Source organism: Cyanistes caeruleus, chromosome 10 (genome assembly GCF_971803275.1).
Source record: "Cyanistes caeruleus chromosome 10, bCyaCae1.hap1.1, whole genome shotgun sequence".
Classification (NCBI taxonomy): domain Eukaryota; kingdom Metazoa; phylum Chordata; class Aves; order Passeriformes; family Paridae; genus Cyanistes; species Cyanistes caeruleus.
This window is the reverse complement of record NC_141710.1, coordinates 12,129,139-12,152,642: the sequence shown is the minus strand read 5'-3', so window position 1 is coordinate 12,152,642 and position 23,504 is coordinate 12,129,139. Positions and strand designations below refer to the sequence as shown.

General features: G+C 39.3%; 1 long non-coding RNA gene across 1 annotated transcript; it reads left to right on the top strand.

Annotated features, from left to right (window-relative positions):
* The first annotated feature begins 13,032 nt into the window (after positions 1 to 13,032).
* Positions 13,033 to 18,925, top strand: LOC111933218 (uncharacterized). The gene is made up of 2 exons (XR_002866576.2): positions 13,033 to 13,229; positions 18,752 to 18,925. It is a non-coding gene; the product is annotated as an uncharacterized LOC111933218 (long non-coding RNA).
* The last annotated feature ends 4,579 nt before the right edge of the window (positions 18,926 to 23,504 follow it).

Sequence of the window (23,504 nt, the reverse complement as noted above, 5' to 3'; positions counted from 1 at the left end):
TGTCAAAGGTCAGGAGATACAACACAACCCTGCACTGCAAAGTTGCATGCTCTCTCAGCAAAAAGAGGAACTCAAGTGCTAGCAAAGGACAAGGAACTGATCAAGCAGCAACAAGTTCATTCTTCCAACATATAAAGAGTAGAACATAGCTTCTTTGTTCCACATTTGTTCCATGCAGTTATCAACCAGAATTTACTTAGGCTTTCATTCAAGTGTCATTGTGCAGGCTTATTCAAAGAGTGTGGATGGAGCAGTGGCACAGAGATAACTGCCCCATTTCTCCTTCTCTCATCTCCACATTTGGTGGACTCCACTATTAAATGTGATCCCCACCAAGTTTTTAGGTATAGTAAGATGTAAAGTAGAAGACAAAAGAAACCTTTTAAGAGAAGATGTGTGTAAAAGTTCACAAAGCATAGAGTAGCTAGTTTGGAAAGCCTCAGAAAGATCCACCATGCTTGTGAATTATACTGAGTACAGCAGGCTTTATGGTACTTTGTAGCTTTTGGGCAACAAACTAAAATTTATTCCAAATGAGTACAGTGAAAGTATAGCTTAAAGAGTGGCTTTAAGAGAGTCTTCACTTCTGTGAATGCTTGGTGATATTTATTTCTGGAGTCAAACAGCCCTGCTTTAGCTCTCTGCTCTAGCTGCTCTTCTTGGAAGTTTCAGTATCTCCTCAGCACATTCTAAGGTCCTGCAGCAGAAAGCCATTTCCTTTGGGTGATCTTACTGATACATGGCACAGATTGCATCACTATGTAGTACACCACAAACATAAATCACATGTCAATATTGCCAAGGAAGGCACTTGCAGGTGGGGCAGGAGAGCCTTTCTGAGCACTTCAGGGAAGAGGAGAAAGTGATCTCTAGGGGAAATTGCAAAAGAGCAAATCATTGCTCCACATTTGCTCCTCGTCATTTGCTCTTCATGACTTCTGCCTGTCTCAGATGGGTCCCCTTCTATCTTCACCCTTGTGGGTTCAGCCAACTCTGGCCAACCTGCAGGGCACCTCCCTCTCAAAGCTTCTCTGTGGGAGGATTTTTTTTATTTTTTTCACATACTGTGAAGAAAGATGGTAAAAGCCAGCATAGCACAAGGCTGCATTTGGCTCAGTGTTTCTGGTATGCTTTCCCTCCAGTTACAACAAAAGTTATCTATCCAGCTCCCTTGAAGGAAGTTTTCATCTTCATTAAAATTCATTGTTCCCTATTCTCCCCCTAGGCCTTCTTATTCTTAATTCTATCTTTTTTATCACTGTATCTACTCTAAACATCACAGCTTTGTTCTCCCCTCTGTGTTGGCTTAGTCACAGCTCCTTCCTCCTACTTGTAATTTGCTACAAAATAATTTACCTACCAAGTATAAAAACACTTGAACATTTGTATCTCACCAGGGAAGATCAACATGCTATATCTTACTTTTATGCAATGGCTCCATAGCCCCTTCAAGGCTCTTCTGCCAGAAGTCTCTTGAGACCCTCCTGCCTCATCACCTGACCTCTTTTCCATTTTATAGGTAGGAAGGTCCAGAGAGACAAAAGGCACCCAGACAGCAGTATCCAGGTTTTCCAAATCCTTGGTTGGCTGACTGAAAGCTAAGCCACTCTTCTTTCTTTTGTGATTTCCTACACTGCATAGATGTTCTTCCCCCTTTTTGTGCTGCTGCCTTATCTCCCTCTCCCGGAAATGTCTTTGTTCTTAAATCTCATCTGAAAACTTTCCAATTTCCTTTCCTTTTTTTGTTGTTACACAACTCATTTCCTTTCCATTCTTTTCCCTTCCCTTTTTCCTTCTTCTGTGGCTCCTAAATTTGATCTGTGTTTCAAAAATAATTCTGCTGCTATTTCTTCTTTATTTCTGATTTTCTTATGTTCATGGTAGTCTATCCTCAGAGATTGTTTTTCGTCTCCTTGAGAGTCACTGTGACAATCTGCATAAAACATTCCTTCTTTTCTTTATCTTTCTCTGCAAAGCATTTTGCATTACTTTTTATGGAGGATGCTTTTATATAATTAAACTAGATTCTGATTGTATGGGAAATGAAAAGACTAACTTTTCATTTAAGCAAACTCTGAGGATACTGGAAGCATAATAAGTAATAACATTTGTTCTTTGACCATCATCACTGAAAAAATAAATAACACAGACATAGCATATTTGAAAGTTTTGGTACACAAAATATCATTTTTGTGTCCTCATAATAATGTAAATTGAGTTTTGTGCTATTAACCCTTTTTGGAAAGTCATTCAAAGCAAGTCCTTAAACAAAGGAGGTCCCAGAGAGAGAAAGGAGAGGCTTATCTGTATTAAAGTCCATGTCTGCACTTTCAGAGAATGCAGTAGTTTTCCTCTTCCTAATACTTATTTTTACTTCCACGTCACACCTCATTATAGCCTGTCTTTAACATATAATCTTTCCTTATAGGTACATTTTTGCTTCAGTGTCACCAACAGGAAAAGAAAATACTGCTTAAATCTGTAACAGCTGCATACACTTCCCCCAAACCGAATGCACTGTAGATGTGTGAGCCTTCACTATTAAATATTTTCAGCTGCTTATGTGATGTACACATGTGGCAAGTTAGCAAAGTGTTAGCTTGCAATGCTTCCAGCCAGTCGTATATCTTTTTTCTCCATGTGTTGTTGTCTTCTGTCTTATGTACATCAATATAATTTTTACTATCTATCCCCACTTTTTATAATGCACCTAATATAAATCTACCTGAATGTTTGCATAATAGGCAAAAAAGGTGTCTTAATATGGAGAGTTAAGAAATTAAATGGAGAGCTCAATTTTACAAAATTTCACCAGTATCCAATGTGAAACAGCATATGGGCTTGGTTTGTTTTTGCAATAAATGGAGGATTTTAGTTTCTCATCATGAATTCAGAAATTTCAGAAATAAGACAGTCCCATCAGCTCTTTCACATATAGAATACTCACATTAGTGTCCTCATGCCCTAAAAGATATTCACCCTGCTGGAAACACCTCAGAGCAGGGAGGATGATGGGCTGCTGGGAGCACAGAGCTTCTCCAGCATTTGGAAAAACCTCGGCTCGTGCCTCTCTGATGCACAGGTCAGGTCTGCTACTCATAGCATCAACTTGGAGCCACTGTCATGACTCCTTTGCACCCTGTGCATCTCTGTAAACCTCAGAGAACACACATCTTGTTCTGGGCAGAGGCTGGTATCCCTGACTCCAGGAATGCAGATGGCCACAGGAGCTGTCCGTGCCCCTCTGCCTGCCACCCGCATGCTGTGGCCCACCCTTTCTGCTCCACAATGCCTACAGCAGCACTCTGGGTTTGCATGGTGGCACAAGAATATTTACAAGGGGGAATAGGGGCAAAAATTACCTTTCTGTCACCCCAACACAGCTGTTGATTAGGGCAACCCAGCCCCAGGCACACAAGGCTTCTGCAGTTGCTACAGAAGGACTGAACCACCCACATTTTTCCTGACTCTCTTGTTTGGTCTCACAGAGCAATAATACATCCTTCCATAAACCTGGTCTCAATAATTTATTTTTCCAACACAAAAAAAGCTTCATTTTCCAGCATCCCCCACACACAAAGATCCCTGAGAGGTGGTGGCAGTGGTTTGGTGGCTGTGTAGGCAGTGAGTGGCCAAGGACTTTGACCAGGGCCAGCCTGCTCCCACAGAGCCGATGACACGGATGCACCGGCCTGCCCCGGCACCTCCTGCCTATTAGCACTCACAGAGCTGATTGTGTTTCCTGTCACAACTCAGCTATTATCAAGTTCTGCTCTTCATATGTGGGCCACAGTGAATTTGAATCAACTCCAACAAAACAAAAAGAGAAAAGCTTTGGATTCCCATATGCAGCAAGATATGGTTTGACCTGTGTGGCCCATGGCTCCTGAGCCTTAATCATGAAAATCCCTTGTGAAGTCAATGTGCAAGGCTGTAGGCAGACTCACTAAGATTTTGCCTCTGCTATTATACCATTAGACAAATCAGTCTTTGACTAATTGAAGTACAGGGTCTAATGTAGATCACCACCTGTATTATTTCGTGTATGATTAGAGTCTGGAAAAAAAATACAGCTCCCTGTAAGTAAACCCCAGCTTGGTCAGAGCTTTTAAATCACCTTTTTTACACTTATTGATTCTACTTATTTCTCCAAATAAAACAAGTTTTTAGAAGTAAAAGCCACATTATCATAACATAAATTAGAATACTTAACATTTCAAACAGAGAAACATGCAAATAAACATCATGATAGGTATCTACAGCATTAAACTATTACATCCACATTTAGGCTTCTAAATAAAATTGCTTGACTATTCACAGGCAATGCCCAACTGTAAGCTCTGACTTCAGCAGAGAATTATGAATACAGAGTCCACAGCCATGCATAATTAGGAAACCTAATATCAGTTTAGGACTAAATTTTAATCCTAGGCATTTGAAAATTTTAGCCAATGTATGTGAATATACTAGCTGTATGTGTAAGATTTTGCTTCAATGCATCCAGATACAGATATTCAACAACTCTACAAAAATGTAAATTCAGTCAAGTTTCCCCAGTGGCTTACCATGTTTCTCTTGTTAATAACGAACAGTTTTAAGAGTTACCCATATGTTTTTTGTCAGTCTCCAGCTTTCTAGGATTACCTGTGCACTGTGTCTTGAATGACACAAATCATAATCTCATAATTTTTACATTGTTGAGTCATTATGTATTGTGCCCATGTGAAAGAAGCACCTTAAAAACTGATATTTATGTATTAAATCAAAGCAGATCTAGCTTGTGCCTTTCTCCAGCTGCAGGGATCTGAAGGGTGATGGCAGTATTAGCACAGCTGTATGTCAAAACAGCAAGGCTGCTGAGCAGAGAAAGTCACAATTGTACCTCCTAGACACAGCTACTGCCTGGTCACTCTGCTTGCCTCTGAGAACATCAGGTCTAAAATCATGCAGAATGGACTTTCCATGCCTGTTTCCTTAGGAACTGCTGGCTCTTAAATTTATGACTTCAGTAAAACCATAAAAGCAGCAGAGATAGTTTTGTGATAAAAATTATTTTTTTCCTGTTAATTCAGTTGACCTTTCCTTTACTTCCAAATGAAGAATATGTAGTCATAAATGTGAAATTAGTATGAATTTCAGGTGTAAGCCCATTGCTCCATATTTAAAAGTCACAGGGGACCTCTCTCTTTTACCCATTATGGCTCTTAACTGAATATCTCCATTAGTTTCCAGAAGGACCTCAGTTCTCTGATGTACATTGATGGGGAACGTTCAGCATCAAAGAACAATGACATTGTCCAGGGTATAAAAATGCTGTAAATATCACTATTGCAAACACAATATTTCTACAGAAGTATCTAAATTCATACAATGAGCTGTATGTGTGTCCCATTCTGTCAACATCTGTGGTAAGCCTGGGCCAAAATTTTCAGAAGTGACTAATGCTTATGAGTGGTTTTGTACCAACAGAGAGGGCTCAAAAGATACCTGTTCCTAAATTCTTTAATTCAATATTAGCTTGGTCACCTCGGATCTTCAGGATCCCAATCCTCATTGCAGTTTTGAGAAATGTGGCACAGTTGCAAGTCATCTCTGGCTTTTTGAAACATGCACTCATGGCACCATAAGCAGCAGTGATAAAATGTGGGGCATGTGGGATGTGGAGCTCACACAGAGGGTTTACACTGGTCATCTGCACTCTCAGCTTCCTGTAAGAAGAGATCTAATTCAAACAGCAGCATCTCTACCCCCACACTGACTGGATAAAATCTTTCTTAGGAGGAGAGGAGATTAGTTGATCTATACATATCTATAGCAATTATATCAAAATTTTCATATGTATTTTCAAACACCACCAAAACAATTTTTGAAACCTTTGGATTTGGTGTAAGTCGAACAGACATTTGCTGAATCTTTAAATATCAAGATAGAATTATTAAAATAACTCCCAAATTTTATTAGGCTAGTCCAGCATTTTTGGCGATCAAATTCTGCTTTGTTTTGAAAATCTTTACACTCTATAGCATTAAAAATAATTGTTACTCTTCTAAATTGCAGCTGGGATCAAGGTTTATTGTGCTAAGTGCTGAATATTCAGAAGAGACAGTCCTTGCTCCAAGGAGGCTGCTGGTTTAAGAGACAAAAAAACAGAATCCAGATGGGGAAATGTGATATAGCATACAAGCACAGTGGTTAAGGTGATGATAGCTTCACATCTTAGCCAAGAGCCTGCAAACTGCACAGAACTGGTTGATATCCACACCCATACAGTAACCCATTGATTCCAGTGGGGCTCTGACAGGCAGCCAGAGCTTCCTTGAAAGCGCTAATGCTGAAACAGAGGTGTATTAATTCCTTCTCTAGGGCTTTTTCCCCTTCTAGTTTATTAATTCTATTTGTTTTAGGTTTTTTTTTTTTTACTTTTTGCTACTTTCAGTTTTACCCTTATGCAGACTTTTAAATCAGCCTAAACTGTCTCTGTTTTCATATGTAATTAAAAGTGTCTAATGTAACATTTACTTTTTTAATTAAAAAAACAGAATCACTATCTTCAATTTTAATTTTCAAACCTTTCTTTTATTTTTCAATTAATTACATCATAGATAGTTATACCTTGTGCTGCCTTCTTCTACACAGTTTAATGCCATTCTCCTCAAATCTCAGAGATACTAAAAACTTCTAGTTCTTGTTCCCTCCCCCTTGTTAAATTCTCAGAGAATCAAATTACTTCTTCTACAGTCAGCACAATGTACTGATTATCATTACATTGTCTAATTTAATCTTTACTAACCCATTCAGCGATATGAATTCCAAAATAATGTACTATATGAAAAATAGTGTGAAAATAAACTATCTAGTAATGATTAGAACTCCTGCTGATTGCCTGGTTTTATGGGAAATGATGGCAATCACATGTTCAAAGCATGCCAACTGAAGTGTGGCTACCATACTTAGCAGTTTTGTTTCTCATGTGACAGAAGTATGAAATACAGCACGGAGCCTTTCTGTGCCTGCGCAGTCGTCTATGGTGCTTAATGAGAAAGCTGTGTCAGAACTCACAGCAAGGATGGATCTTTCATGTAGTGACAGGTAAGCAAAGAAACATCGGAGGACAAGCTTTTCTGGAGGAAAGAGAGCAAGCTGCTTGCTTCTGTGAGGAAGTTTGTTATTGAACAAGGTTGAACTAAACTGACCCGGAGCTGCTGTGTATCAGCCCCAGCTAGAAGGGTCAGACACCTTTTCATGGATGTATTAACACAATAAAAGTTGAAGAAATTAAATTACTCTGTGCTTTAGATGTGCACACATCTGTATCAGTTTCACCACAGATGCCTCAAAGAGAAAAGTTATTATTTTTCTGGGTATTGATGGCATTATCTCAGGTCCTCTATAAAAATCTTGCTGCAACCGATCTTGCACCATTAATGGAGCTTTGCATGGCACAGACTGGACAGTGATTCATGGCAGCTCCATGAATTTCCTTCAGAAGGAAAGAGCTCTCTGAAGGGTGGGATTTGGGGTTGCAGGCTTTTGCTCTTCTCTGGTTCTAAAATGGCAAATATGCAGTGTTCTGTGTATACACCAACAAAGATTATGCAAGAGATGCACTTTGTTCTTGGGAAGTTCTTGTATATTTCTTATTTCCACTAGAAGCTCAAAGTTGACTTTTTAGTTGCTCTATCTCTGTCAGACAGGAGTTATAATTTTGGTGAGATTACAAGGTCAAACATTCCTTCTGTCAGTTAATGTCATTTTGTCAGCATAGCTTTCCTACTTGAGGAACCAGCAAAAGATGTGCTGACAAGATCCACTTTTGTCAATATACAAGGAGTCTACTTGAGGAAGGTCTGCTAACAAAGCACTGTGCAGGTAGACGAATCCTTGACTTAACTCTCAAGAAACTTCTGTCTTTGCAAAGAGGAGTTTCTTCTGTTTGTAGATAGTTCCGTTGCTCTTCAGGCATTGCTCTAGGTACAGCTTCTCTCCCAGAGATTAAAGGGAGTATGACTGAACTGTGTAGCTGGACTGATGACTAAAGATTTTGTAAGTGAATGTATTTCAACTCTTCTATAGAAGAGTCAGGACTCAAGAAGCAGAAAATCCTCACATACATAGGTGATTGCAAGGTGTTTCCATATTGGTACTAAAGTACAATATACCTGGGTAAGGTGTTGCCCCTGTACAATGCAAATCTCTGGTAAGCCTCAGAAGCTGCCCTTTTTGTACAGAGAAAGGCCCGCTGGAATTCTCCAGGAACAACTTTTCCAGCAATTGACCATGCAATGACCACAGCCCACAAACACCAAGAGAAAGAGAAATCTGTATTTATACAACCTGTTTTATAGCTACTACTAGGTAATTCACCCGTTTGTGAAACAGCATAAATATCATGGTACAGGCAGTAAAATAAGAGGCAAGTGTTATATGATACATTTGAAATACATCATGTTGCAAGATTATTCAAACCTCCTACAGTTTGAGTTTATCTTATTGGTATAGTTACACATTCTTGACCACTGGCTTTACACCATACTTTAAAATAAATTTCATAGCTTCCATATTAGAGTACTAAATCTTGCTTTTGGGTTGAGAAGGACACCATATCTATCTAATCAACTCTAATTTACAACTTTCTGAGCCAACTCTCTTGTTGCTAGAATAATTATTGGTTCTGCACAAAGATGTTCAAGACTAGACTAAGCTTTAGCCATGCAACTCTCATTAAAAGCAGCTGGGCCAGTAAGTGCTCATGTGACTAAAATTGAGGGACAGCAGTTTGCTAGCAGTGTGCCTCTCAGTCTGACTAATCAGTCTTATCTGGGACAGCACAATACAGGTAACCATGGGGGTCACATTTTCATTAAGGTGTAAATCAGTCACCTTTTTGGAAAGTGACACCATCACGTTGGCACAGAATGGTGCAGCTTTAGATGCCTACAAGCAGCCATTCTGTTCTGCACAGTGCATGTGGAACTCCCTCTCCTCATAGATAACCCTGACCATCCCAAGGCTCCTCCTATACTCAGAGAATGAACTGGAAAAAGAAATATGACAATTGTTGTAAAATACTATTTAAGCCAAAATTCCCTGACACTTTCACAAGAACATACATCTTTGCATAACTAAGTGAAGGTTTAGCCTGCTATTGTATGAGTCCTTCAGTAAATAGTGCAACTGGCCAATTTTTAAAGGTATTTAGAATATTTGATTTAATAAGTGAGTTAGGAATCTAAGTATGAAGTATGCTTTAGAAACTTCCCTAAATTCTAGTACATCACTATGCATGGGTTCATTCATTAATTTGAAATGTGCTCACAGCCTGCATTTCTACAGGGCAGGATTTGGGATTTACTGCAACAGGGATTACATGTTTGAATTTTCTGAAAATGGCATCCAGGCTTTCATGTCATAAATTTTGTTAAGATTATTGTACCTTTATATTTTCTCAAAAGTAATATTCCTACCATTGGACAGTCATATAATTTCCTGTGTCCTCTATTGGCCCGTTTTCCCAGGGTGTACATTTATAACCCAAGGTTATAAACAATTAGTACAATCTAATTTTCAATACTAAGGAAAAGGATATGCTTGATTTGTCTCTAAAGTAGGTTACAACAAAATGAACATGTGAGCTTTGACTCAACAGAAGGTTGAGGTAACCTGTGATATTTTCCAAATGTCAAAAAAAAAAAAAATGTTGGCTAGTTAATGTTGTATAGTGTAGCTATTATTTTCAATGGGATTATGCCACAATAGAATCCTTTCAGTAATTTTGAATACATTTTCATAAAATTATCCCAGCAGCTAAAAGAATGACTCCTATTTTGTTACCACAAAACCCAGTCCAAAATTAATTTTTGTGCATAATCTATTGTACTTATGAAAAGTCTGAATTTAATTTACCTATAAAAAATTCAAACATATACTTCCATTTTTAATTTCTAGTGTATTATTGAAAAATCACATAAAGTCAAATATCCAGAAGTGTAACTGAGATAACTGGGGAAGTTCTGTCAAGATCAATAGTTATGCTGATTAACCCCAGCTTAGGATCTGGCCCAATAAATAGCTAACTACATAATGAGCAAAATAATTCACTCTGCTATTAATTAGAAAAAGAACTAACAAACTCTTAATCCAAATGTTGGGGTTTGCAGAGGGTGTTCCAAAGCACGTATGCAGTTGTGGGCAATTTGGGAGCAGATCAATGTGTCAAGTTGTGGAGTTCCCACATTTCTCTGTTCTCGGCTGTAAACCCTTTGCATATTTTGGGAGTAAAGGAGGAGTCTACATTTTTTGCAGATGCTGGAAACATGCCAGATCCTCCTATTACAAATATTTCTACATACTGCCAAATGCTCCCATTGGGAATACTCTTTGTATCCCCATAACTACTGGTTTTGCTCAGTCCATTACTCAATAAAACTAGCCACTACTCCAGCTGGAATCATCTGGTCTGAGAAAAAGGCCACCAGAAATTCAGACACATCTAGCTGGAGAAACTAGCCTGTTAATAGATCCAGCAAGCTGAGATTTATTACACAGTTTTTGCACTAAGAGGGAATATAAAGCACTGCCTCACAGGTGCAAATACATTTTACTAAGGATTATGTCATTACATAACTTGAAATTATAACAGTATTTAAAAGTATGATGTGAGAGAAATGGTCTAGAGACAATAGTCATGAATTTCTTTTAGATCCATATTTTCATCTATCATTGACTTTAGTGAGGTCAAGCATTCAGCTCTGATGTCCTAATGATTTGGGAAAAATTGGAAGTGTGTCAGCTTTAAAAAATTTTATTTTCTACCTTTAAGCAGTACTTGAGATCAAGTATGTTTTCCCTGGTGAGTCTGAAAGAAAAGGAATTCATGTATATGCTACCTTCTACTTTCTACATGCAATTTTTCTATTTTCTTATCATTCTGTAACAATGAAAGATGCCACATTAGTGCATAGAGCCTTAATCTTAACCTGTCAGATGCATTCATTCCTTTCACTATAAAAATTGCATTTCACATTTCCTTTCCTTAGACCCCAAATTTGCAAACACTTAAGCATGTGCTTAATATTAAGTCTCATTTGGTACAGAGTAGGAAAGTAATGAACTGCACTTAAGAGATACCAGTGCTCTACAAAAATATTTTATAGCTGTTTTTTTGGACTATATTTAATTATTTTAATACCAAATCAAACTGTTTCATCTCATCTCCAATATACCAGAGAAATCTTGAAGCTGCTCTTTAGGCTTCGTTTGATCTGATGAATATTTTCTGGTTTTGAGAATTTCTTCAAACAACCCAATGATTTAATGGCAGCTCTTTTTCCTTTAGCCTAGCAAATAATCCAGTGCCATCCCGCATTAAAGGCAATGAAAATAGAGTAGGCTGATTTACAATAAAAATATTTATATTTAATATTAGTGTTTCTGTAGTAGGTCACTAAAGGAATAATAAAAATGGTAGGCTGTTGTTACTACCTTAAAAAACGGGATTTTTATTTAAGCAAATCATGTCAGTGTCTGAAGCCTACTGGATTATCTTCTAACATATGGTAAGTATTGGTTATGTGGTGTGCTGGCTTGCATTTCATTGTTGGAAAAGCATAGAAAACTGATTTTAGTATGCCTTTGCTCTTAGCAGCAGGGTATAATCATTTTTAAAAGAAATTATGGAATCAAGCATTAGCATACTGTGTAAATTTAGGATTTATGGAAGGATGTCATATATCACACACATATATTGCTTTGGGATGCTTAGGAAATCTTCACTACCACATGTCACTGTTTTGTAGTTGTTTAAAATGGTAACTAAGCACATGCAAAAAGATAGCAATGCTAGGATAGTCTTCAAAAAAATTACATTGTTAAGTATTTAATAAACATACCGAAACATTAATATATTATCCATTTTACAACCACGGAACTTTAAAGAATTTCTTTCTGTGAATGCGTCAGTTATCATTATCCCTGAGGGTATGAGCTAAGCCCCACATATTCAGCCCCTTGCAACCAACCTTGCCGTTCTTACAGGATTTGCCTCAGGTGCCTGGGGGTGGGAGGATGTGTGTGGGTGGAAGCCAGGGCTTTTTGACCCCACAGGAGAGAAAGCCAGCACTTCTCACCCCTTATGTCCCCTGTGTCCCTCCAGGATGGGTTGTCCCTCCACCTTTCTCTGTGTGAGGGGAATGGGAGCGGTGCCAGCAGGTGATGCCATTCCCGCACACCTCCGATGGTGCGGGATGGACACACGGGCTTTTACCTGGCAGAGCCCTGGGGGACGAGCCCTGCTCTGGCACCTGCCCTGCCTGCTGGATCTCCTGAGAGAACAGCCTGCACGTCACTCTAAACACGAGGCCCAAATTGTAATTGAAAGGTGAGAGAAAAGTACCCATTTCATACTTGCCAGCTCATGCTTACTGCTGAGGGTAGGCTTGACTTTACCCTTCACTTTAGATTTCAGCGGCTTAATTAATCTACTAACATCAAAAGGAAAATAATCTGTTACGAGCAGTCTTTCTAAAGACTTGGGGCTTTGAAACTTCATTTCAAAATCGATCTCGCCTCTATCAACACGACTGTAAAACTCAGAGGCAAGAAAAACCCTTTCCTGGGACCCTCCACCACTGGCACTTTGGTTCCACCGGACCTCTGCAAGGTGCCTATTTGGTCACCGCTATTTAGCCTGTACTGCTGTCTAAATAAGGCTCTGTTACTCATCCACACAGAGAGAGACAAGCCACAGAGCACCAAAATTTAGGGGGTTGAAGGGTATGGGCTGTCACAGGCCTGTTCTCTCAGATTATGGCTGTTCAGGGGTGGTCGTGAGGGCCCTGGGGTGGCAGGACCTGGCAGCAAATTTTGAAGAGAGGGCAGGAAGTCAGGGTAGCCCCTTTTTACATTTTCACATTTCCCTGTGGCCCATGCTGTGGGCAATGGGCAATGACACCAGGCTGCCTGTGGAAGACACTGGGCAGTGTCTGGGCAAAGTCCTGTGAGCTCACAGACCTCTTGGTGGCCAAGTGCCAGGCAGAAGAAGACCCTGTGGAATAATGAACACTACGAGGGCCTGGAGACTCACCACAGGCACAGAGGAGATGGGAGGAGAGAGCAGAGGATTTGGACTGTCCAAGGCTTCTCCATATAGAGACCAATGGAGCTTCTATTGGTGCAAATGAAGGTGAAGCCATTTAGGAGAGACCATGTGTTCATGTGACAACTGTCCAAAGGTGATTGCCTGAGAATAAGACATCTTGACATTTCATTAGAGACCATCCCTGGCCTCCTGCTCTCAGCTAGGTACTTGCTTGATGGGAGGCAGAAAAGTACAGCAAGAAACAAAATGCTGGTACACTGAAGCTCTCAAAATTTAAACTGCTAACTGCTCATGAAAGAAAAAGGCAGAGCCAGAACCAGTATCAATTATTTTAAATTATAACATACAGTGCCAGAGTCAGCAATCACATCAGCCACTCGTACAAGCTGCTTGAAGCACAAGACTTCCATCCCACATGACTAGCTCAGTGCATTTACAAGGACTGTAATTCATATTTGCAAATATTCAGCAAACCTAACATAGCCTGTGCTCCATTGCTTACCATAAAACCTTGCTAAACTGTTCCTGCAAAAACCTTCTTAATCTGTAACAACCTAGAGAAATCCTGACTTCTGCATTCCTCCATGGCCCAAATTCTCAAAGGTCTACCATGCATAAGATGTTTTGTTTCTTCTTGCTCCCCTGATCGGGCCCCTGGTTCCCCACTGGCATTCTGCAAAGCCTGGGGACCTTGAAGGGGGAGCTGACTGCCTCTGCCCAGGTGTCCACTAGGGCAGTGCCAGGGAATGGCTCTCTGACCCACTAAATCATTTTGAAAATGCAGTTCTATCTAATTAGTGTTTAGAATTGGCTGTCTTCAGTGTTTGCATTGGTTTGTTTCCATGAAGTGAGATTTCTGGGTTATTTATTACTGCTAATATGTTCCACCACGCTTTGACAGTCACCTTATGTTCTTTCAGTTCGGGGTTTTTTTGTCAATTACCCTGATTTCATGTATGCCTCTGATGTTTAACTACAAATTCTTCTCACTACACCCTCTCAAGACAGGAACTTGTCCTCATTTTCCAGATGAATTGTAAGGGCTGGACTGTAGAATAACTGCCTAAGAAATAAGGGATTTGTTTACAAACAGCTTGACGGGGTTAGTTTACCCAAACACACAAGCTATCCAAATTTCACGTAAAAAAGACCTCTTGTACTGAAGGAGAGTAAAGAAAAGCTGTGGCTCATGGTCAGGTTTATATTTGCATTCTCCACCAAGGGGTTATTTGATCCCCTCTGCAGGGAGCATTTACTTGAAAGATGGGTCTCAGCCACAAAGTGTAAATTCCATTTCACCCTCCCCAAAAGGCTGGTGTTATTCAGAATCCAAGTTTTGGTCCTCTGTGCCAAACTTAGTGGAACAAGAGCTACCTTCCTTTACATTTCAGCTGGCTCTTTAACATACACTCTTCTCTTTCACTGTTAACCGTGTCTCAGCCTCTTGCTCACATGTGACAGCTCAAGCATGTGCGATGAGCTCATAATTCAGAATTACTTGGCTCTGCAATACAAGATAATCTTAAGAAAACTGCAAATAGGTATTGTAATACAATATTCACATATATGTTATCTGATAATATACACTGTGATTTAAATTCTACTACCGTCAAATTCTTTGAGTCATTAAACAAGTGATACCCACTGGACATTTTATTCATTCTAGACATGTTTTGACACTTTGGATCAAAACATTTTTTAGTATGATTAGCTAACTTCCTTAGCAATTGTTTTCTTGTGTGTAGCATAAACTAAGAGCATTTTATCAGCTACAGCGAATTATCCTTTCTAACTCAGAATTACAGAAGTATATAAAATTTGCATATCCAACAATGGAAATTCTCAGAAATAACATTTATGGCTCATTAAGAGCTAAAGGGTGCTGTGTCTTGACATTTTGAAGGGCTGGGATATTATGAACGCAGAGTTATATTAAAAAAAAATACATTAAAATTAAGCTTTAAAAAGTTTTGATTTGACTGAAGCCACCAAGGTTGCTGGCAAGGCAGTACTATGAGTAAATTGTGCAGCTGGATTACATCAATTAGTCCCAAAACTGAACATTAATTAAGCTTTTACTAATATTAGTTCATTGAATTGCATTCTGTTACAAAAGCAATATTTTAAGGATGAACAGCAACACATTTTCAATTTCCTTGTAGACATTGAATACAGTCAGAACCCAGTGTGCAGCGCATTGAGTAGTGTAATCAGTTCATTGTTCTTATTTTCCTGAACCTCTAGTAACAGTTTATTTTTACTTTTTTATTTCCTTATCTAATAATGTTTGTTCAACTGCTGTTATATCATCTACAGTGAACACTTCAAAGAGATGAGGGGACAAGAAAAGGGGTGCTTAGAAAAAAGTAGTCATATCACAGTTATGTAGGTAACAACTGTTATCAAACACTTTATTTTATCTTTTTTTATTGGAGCTTGCAAATGCTTCAAACATGCACTCAACCATAAATGAAGTGTTTATAACCTCCTCCCAACAAAGCTCATTTGGATGAACATAAACTTTTGGGGTCAGCTGTGACCTGAGTCCCAAACTCCATTCTTGCCCACTTTGAGACGGGGCCAAGCTCAGGGAGTTGTGCTTTGCTTTCTCTGGAGACAAATGAGGGTTACCACAGACACGTGCAGGAGCAGGGCTGGCTTCTCTGGGAGCCCCCTGGAAGGACCTGGGGGTCCTGCTGGGAGGAGCTGATGCAGGGGCAGGGACATGGTGCTTCAGAAAGACAGACCCCAATTTCCACCTTATCCTCCCAAGCTCCAAAAAGTTTCCTGCCTCAGCCAACCTCCTTCTGTACAGGGACATATTTTTCTACATTGCAGCACTGAAGGTTTTAATAATAAATATTCTTTTGCAGAAAAAAAGAAGTCATCACTGATGATGTTTTCCAGGATCTCATTTTCCCATATATATTAATATCATGCCTCACATTTCAGTGACTTTTATTCAAACTTACTACAGCTGAGTTGCAAAATGTTGTCTTTGTCCTTAAGACCATGACAGAGAACTTTATCTGCATTCAGATGCCTACTGGTTTGTGGTATTTCAATAATAAAACAGCAGGATTGAAGGCTCATGATGAGAAATCTGACTAATTACCTGTTAGATGATAGATGGTTGTAACTCGGCAGTGCCAGTCACTGAAAACAAAACACTTCTAGATATCAATCAGCTTCCTGACAAATTCAATTTCCATCACATTCAGTGGACAATAAATGTGAATTTTACCTCAGCAGCTACATAGCTTTGACTTTTAACTTTCCAATATGCATAATGATGTTTTAATAAAGTAGAGATTTCTTTTAAGTAAATTAGTATTTAAATACCTGACATATTTGTATTTCAGGCTCAAAGCTGGTGGAAATAATTAATGTTGCAAATCTGTCTTGTGTTCTACTGCAGACAGCAAAGGTGTATTTAATAGCAGTATTTTTGTTTTCTCCATATATTCCTGTTTAAGATCAATTATTTGCAATTCTTGCAATGGAGGTATTTACCCTCTTTTTCCAGCACCTAATCCATCTATGTATCAGTGAGTCAGGTGCAGATTCTCGATATGACCCAAAATATCCAACTATTACCATTACATACCAGCGTGTGGGCCAAGTTAAAACAAAGAGGGGCTGGAGCATGGAAATTGAGTATGGGCTTGAAGAAACACCTCTCTTTCTTTCCACACAGGGACTAATTCCATTGTCAACATCTGGAAGTTGTGGATAAGCTTGTCCACTTCAGAATGAATCTGAGTCTCCTTACTCTGTTATAAATCAGAAGAGGTCAATTACAGTGTATTTAATACCCATGCCAAAAGTGTGATATGAAAATTAGGCTCTAAAGGTCATCAATCCCTTGGTCACAAAAAACTGGAAGCAAAGAAGAAATGTTAATATTGGCCCAAAGTAATGGGGGATGTGCATCCTGGTATCACTGGTAATCACCCTGCCCCGTGCACACAGCAGACAAGAGCAGGCTCCATCTCAAACTTCTGAAACCTTCCTGTCTCATGGGATACAAATTCCCACCTAATGATTTATCCCTGCTTTTGACAAGTGGCATCCACACAACAAAAAGAAAGGCAGTAAAATTACATTTATACTTGGTTTAGAGCACTGCGCTTCTATTTCACCTAATAAAAAATTGAAAAAAGAAAAAAAAAAGATCAAGCCCTAATGCAATTGTCCCTCTTGGAGGAGCCATTTCAGCTGTCGGGGCAGAGCGGAGCTCCGAGCACCCACCACAGGTGTCCACCCGGCCCTCGGTGCAGGAGCTGCGGGGAGCTTTGTCCTTGGGAAACGGGAAAATTATTAAGCAGGTAACATCTGGGACCTGCTTGTCTGAGGCAACATCAGGGAGAGATAACTCTGTTAGTGTAAGAGACGGTCCAGGGTTTCCAGGGCTGGCCACTGGTCTGTGCTCACTTTGATTGATTGGCAGGTGCTGGGACAAGCTTTGTCTGCTCCTTTCTCCCAACCAGGAGCGCCTCTGCCTTTATCCGGAGCTCCCCACAGCAGCTCCTTCCCAGCGGGGTCTCCGGGCTCCTGCTGGGGCCCGGCTGGGCAGGAGACACCCGGGTGACCCTGGGGACCCGCCTGTCCCAGGGCTGAGGCAGGGACACGGGGAAGGGAGCGCTGTGAGCCTGTGGGGAGCTCTGTGCCACAGATGAGAGCTATGAAATAAACCTCAAGAGTGGAAAGGCTGAGAATTTTTCACTGGAGTCAGTTTACTCAGGAAACACCCTAAAGCAGCCTTTTATTGGGAATTTGAGTTTCTTTCCCAGGTCCTGCCTCAGCACCTCAGCACAAGCTCCCCAGAAGAGCTGCCTGAGCTCTGGCCGCGGTGTGCAGGTTCCCCAGGGCAGAGCAGGGCACACACATGTGGCTCAGATCTGGCTTTCAATGAATTTACGTTGGGTTTACATGGTTTTATATTGGAAGCTGCAGCAAATTTGCCTTCCAAACCACATCCCCCTCTACAGCCTGGCATTTTGCAAGTAACTGTTATTTTCCAATTTGCAGAAATGCATGTTGTTTTTTCTGAATTTGCAGGACTTATTTCTACTTTGTTTTAAGAAAGATCCTAAATAGTACTGCCAGAGTTTGTCTCTGATTTTGTACAGTCAGGCTATCACTGTAAAAGGTGCCAATAAATCTATGAATAAGAGGTTTAGTGCATCAGTGAAAAAATACATTATTAAGCACAGGTTATTAAAGATTATGTCACCAATCTGCATGCAGGCACATACATATACATATATTTAAAAAAATATGCCAGTAATCAATTTAGAACAGCTTGTTTTATTATTTCTTGTGGAAACAACAATGGTTATATCAACAAATTTGCCTGTTTCTGATTCTGATAATGAATTACCAGGTTCACTTTTATATACTATTTTTCTTTAGAGATGTACTGAAGACTCTGTAGTGATTTTTTTCTTAATCAAACCACTGTACAGAAGAGATCTACTTAGGCTTTTCCTAAAGCAGCCTGACATCAAAAGATTTCAAAAGGACAAAGGCTGCTTTTAAAAGCTAACACACTATTTATGATTTCAAATGGCAGAGGTATGATTTAGCCTGCTTTATTACAGATGTTATAAATGATGTTTCACATAAGAATATTATTCTCTTATTGCTTTCCAGGTAGAGTTTCCACTGGCTTCATTAAAGGCCTGAATGTAAAACAGCTGCAGAACCATGAATTGGGTCCTGGCAAGTGAAATCGTCCCTTTTATTTTTTTTTTAAATCATTTGACGTGGCAACATGGCAGCTATTTAATTACTCTCATGCAAGAACAATAAATAAAAGTCCTATGACCTTTTGTTTCAATAAAATAAAATCTACTTATTCTTTTTAACTAAAATGTCATTTCCCATTTATTTTCCCCCAATGCGGTTGCCAGTGTCCAATTTTTAGGCTCAGTGCACAACAGTGATAAGGTCAAAACCTGAGACAGGGTGATGTGATTAGCCCTGTCCTAGGCTACCTCAAAAAAATGTCTGCCACACAGCACATGCTCTGTCATGCAAGAAAAATTGTTTACTAAAGGGTTCAGCCAAACAGAGTTGTATGAACATGCAAAGGACTTTTTACAGTCTCCTCTCAAATGATTTTTACAAGTGAGATTGGGGGAGGTGGGAGGAGAATTTTAAAATGGGTAAATCGATGATAGAACTGGACACTGTGGAAAATCAAAAATTGAGGTGGGTGGTCTGGCAGCTCGAATAACTGTTGCAGATGACCTTACGAAGCCAAGGTGTGATTCATCAGTCCCAGAGGACTTGCAATATGCGATATTTTCCCTGCTTCAGAATAGGCAGTAACCCAAACAAAACCTGACCTGATGAGGTTCGGTTCACAGAGGTCTCATCTCTCCATGAGAATAGGAGGAATTACAAGCATAAGCACCAAACACTAATATGGCACCATAGACAGGGACTTTATTTATCATGCAGAGAGTGAAAACAAAGCTTTCTACTAGATTTATTGGTAAAAGGGAACAGAAGAATCTGGTATGGACAAACTGCATGTTCCCCACATCTCAACTGCCAGGACTTCCTGCCCTCAGGCTTAGATATATTTATCTGGTTATAATTCAGTAAAGTTGTGTGATTTCAAGCCATTCCAAACAAACAAAATATCTAGGATATCATTCAAGGATGTCCTGACAATGCAATATTTCCCCTTTCAGATTAAAATAAAAAATAAAGATGTTAATTAAATGCTCTCACAAAGAGTGTTTCTCCTCAGAAATTGTTTTTATTAATTATAGTTTTTAAACAGCTTAAGGACTGTAAGAATTAAAATTATTACAGTTTTATCTGGATGAAATTATTATAGCATGTACATCACTGGGAGAGAGAGAAAAGCATATGGAATATATATATATATATATATTCAGAGCTTGATTGTGCTGTTTCTTTGTATTCAAAGGCCTCTTTGACTTCACTGGAAATTTTACATATGTGACAGTTGCAGAAATGAGTCCTCAAATTGTACAGAAATCAAATTTCCATGTTAAAGAGACCCTGTTTCTAATTTCACTTGGAAAAATCACTGTTTTTCATATGAACCCCATCTTGTTATTTTTTCAGCCTTTCTAAACATTGGTGCTTTTTATAAGTGAGGGGCATTGGGGAGAAAAAAAGAGATAGAAAGAAAAAGAAGACTTTATGTGTACCAGGGGATAAATATGTTACTGGAACAAGTTTTTGGTGTTGAGTGTACTGTCAGGAGTAAAGAGAAACATGGATAATACCATTAGCGCCCCAGTGCTCAAAATAAAATATTAATGGCAGCATTTCCTGAGAAATTAAATTACTAGAGAAAAAAAGTCTTAAAAATATGCATTCCACTGCCTTGTTGAAAGCCCTCACACAAATTATGGTCAAATTAATATCCTTTTGTCTTTAGCACACATACTTTATGACCTTGAGAGATGTTCTCATGAAAATGTCTGAGGTTTTCTTATTCAGAGATGGTCACATTTTGCACACACTCCCTGGCCAAGGGAAAGAGCATAACCATTAGCTAGGTTTGAATGGATGAAATTCAGGTGGAGTTTTTTGCAGAAGTCATAAGATCATCTAGGGTTTGTTTAGCCTCTACTCAAACCTCAAAAATTGTTCAGTTTTAGTCATTCTTGACTTAAGTCATGCTGACCAGTCCAGTCTGTCTCAGCTACACTGATGGACAGTCAGACTCAGCACATGAAAAGAGTGCTCTTTTTGTTGCTATGCTTTACAATTTCTTTAAGGTTCTTATTCAGCCATTAACAGTGGCTCACTGGCTGTTAGATAACTGCAGTTCTCGCTAAACTGAAAAAAAATATCGAGATTCATTCTCACAGAGGTCCTCCATATGTGATAAATACTGGCTGCTATGCTTCTAAGAAGACTATAATTATCTAAAATATAATTCATTATGTCAAGTCTCCAATGCACACTATATTATCAACAGGAATTAAAAAAAATTCCTTCTAGATCATGACTATTTCAAAAAGATTATTCCTTGAAGTAAAGAAGGGAAACATTATGACTCATGCCTATCAATTTTCTATTGCCTATATTCATTTTTATCTGAAAAAAAAAAAAAAGAAAAAGAAAAAATTCAATGTCCTGCCAATAAGTTGAAATTGCTAGCATGTTTTATACACAGTAAAATCATGTTTCAAGTAGGTTAATAATACCCCACCAGCCTCAGAAGCAGTGGAGAACACAGCCTTCCTTTGCCCTGACTGTGATGCAGGAAAAGGCTTGCTCCTGCTGAGACTATGAGGGGGCTGAAACTTTCCTTTCTCTAATAAGGTCACCAAGAAACACAGATATTTGGGGCATAAACCTGCATTCAGTTGAATACTGTCAAATGACAAAAATCTGTGTGCCTCACACCGTGCTCAGCATCTTGTGCAACACTGGTGTATTGACTTCAGGTCAGGCCAAGTGTGTGTCTCCCACCCAGTCTTTGCAAGAAGACTATCCCTAACACTGTTCTTATTAAAATTATATAATTAAGTCTTTTCCACAGTCATAAATAATTTTTTGCAGTAAGGTTTTTCACACTTCTCCCCCATTTTCTGATATAATCCACTCTGTTAAATTTTTGAAGAATTGAGGCAAACATGGTTAAACCTAAGATCCCACAGCAGTATAATAAATATTCATCAGTACTACATTTGCCTTTATGTACTTCCCAAGCTTCAAAATAGCTAAATGACACAAATTTGTTACAGTGGTAACAGCAACACAATTATGGTTAGTGGCCTGTCGCTGCTACCATCCAAACTTCAGCTTACAATAATACAAAACTCTTGACAGGCCATTCATGGATCAAACTTAAAATATAAGGGAAAAAGAGAAATTGTTTTAACAACTGAGAGTTTATGGAACTGCCAGATGACAAGCTAGTATATGGAAGAGAAAATTAAATGTACAGAGGGAAAAAACCAAACAGACCATGCATGTTGCAGAGAGGTTTTATACATGCACAAAATATTTTTAAAAATCAGTAGTTTTTGTAAAGGAATGGCAAGAAATTAAGACCCTGAGGGGATTTTCTTCTCCGTGCCAGGGGCCCAGACTAGCTCAGGAGAAACAGAAGTTCATCCTGCAGACGTGAAAGGAATGATTTCTGCCCAGGTGGGCAGCAGGCATCTCATGGATGTGAACATCTCGGGGGGAGCCCAGGAGTAAATCCTCCTTGAAGGCTACAGGTACCTAATAGAGAAGCTTCCACTCCCTGACCCATCACTTGATATTACACCAGAAACAAGGGGTAAAACATACAGTTTGGTGTTCTTCATGGTCTGGGCTTGATGTATGGAGCAGGAAAGGAAGGAGTGGAATAAAGGAGCAGAAGAGAGATGTCTTCCAGTGAGCGGCTAAGGACACCCAAGTCAGGCTTCTGCTCTACCCTGCCCAACATAAGTTTCTCTCTCTTCCTCAGCTCTTTGGAAGCCAAAAGAGGAGAGCAACAAGCCCAGCTGCAATGACCTTCCCAAGGTGACAGCCAGTCCTCCCCAGCACCTTCACCAGGATAGACCAGGCTGGCCCTGAGAACGCAGGGCCTTCCTAGGGAAACAAGGCTCCTCACTCGAGGGAGAGCTGCTCACCCATCTTCTCACAAAGGATTGTATATCAGTGTGCTACAACAGGGGCTTTGGATACTCAAATAGAATTTTTAGAAGAAACACATTCTATAGCTCCATGTTCCAGCACCCAGTGAATTGCTAACGCAAATAATTAAAACTAATATATGGTTGTAAAAATAAATGAATAAAGTATATTTCATTATGCAGTATCCTTGATTTTTATGGTGTTTGATTACTCACTAATTTGCAAAATGTGGTAATCTGCAGTATGCATCCAAGTCATTAGTGAAATCATACTGTACTTTAGTCAACAGGCTGATGATCTGACATGTCCCAACAGCAGCCCTGTACAGAAGGGTAAAATGAATTAAAGGCCCTGATTCTTGTTTTTATAAAAGCCAGTTTGCAACACTCAGGCAATGAAAAGCAACCACCTAGGTTCTACAGAGAGGCTTACAGTGATATAAATGAACATTAAAATAAGCAATAGTGCGGCCAAAGGCACTAATGCCTTTTGGGGTTTCTTTTCACATATTTTTATCTTTTAGTATCTCTGATTAAATTTGGTGAAAATACATAGGTGACACCTAGAAGACAAATATATCTTGGTATGGATCAACAGCGTTAATTCCAACACCCAATTTTGAGAAACATATGTTCTCTTGAACAGATATATGGGTGTTATCATTGGCAAGGCTATAAATAAATATTAAATCCTCATCAGTCAAAATAAGGAGTACTCTGAGGTTTCACTTTCATCCCATAACAATAACACCTCTGTAAAAACATTAAGTCTAAATGATAGC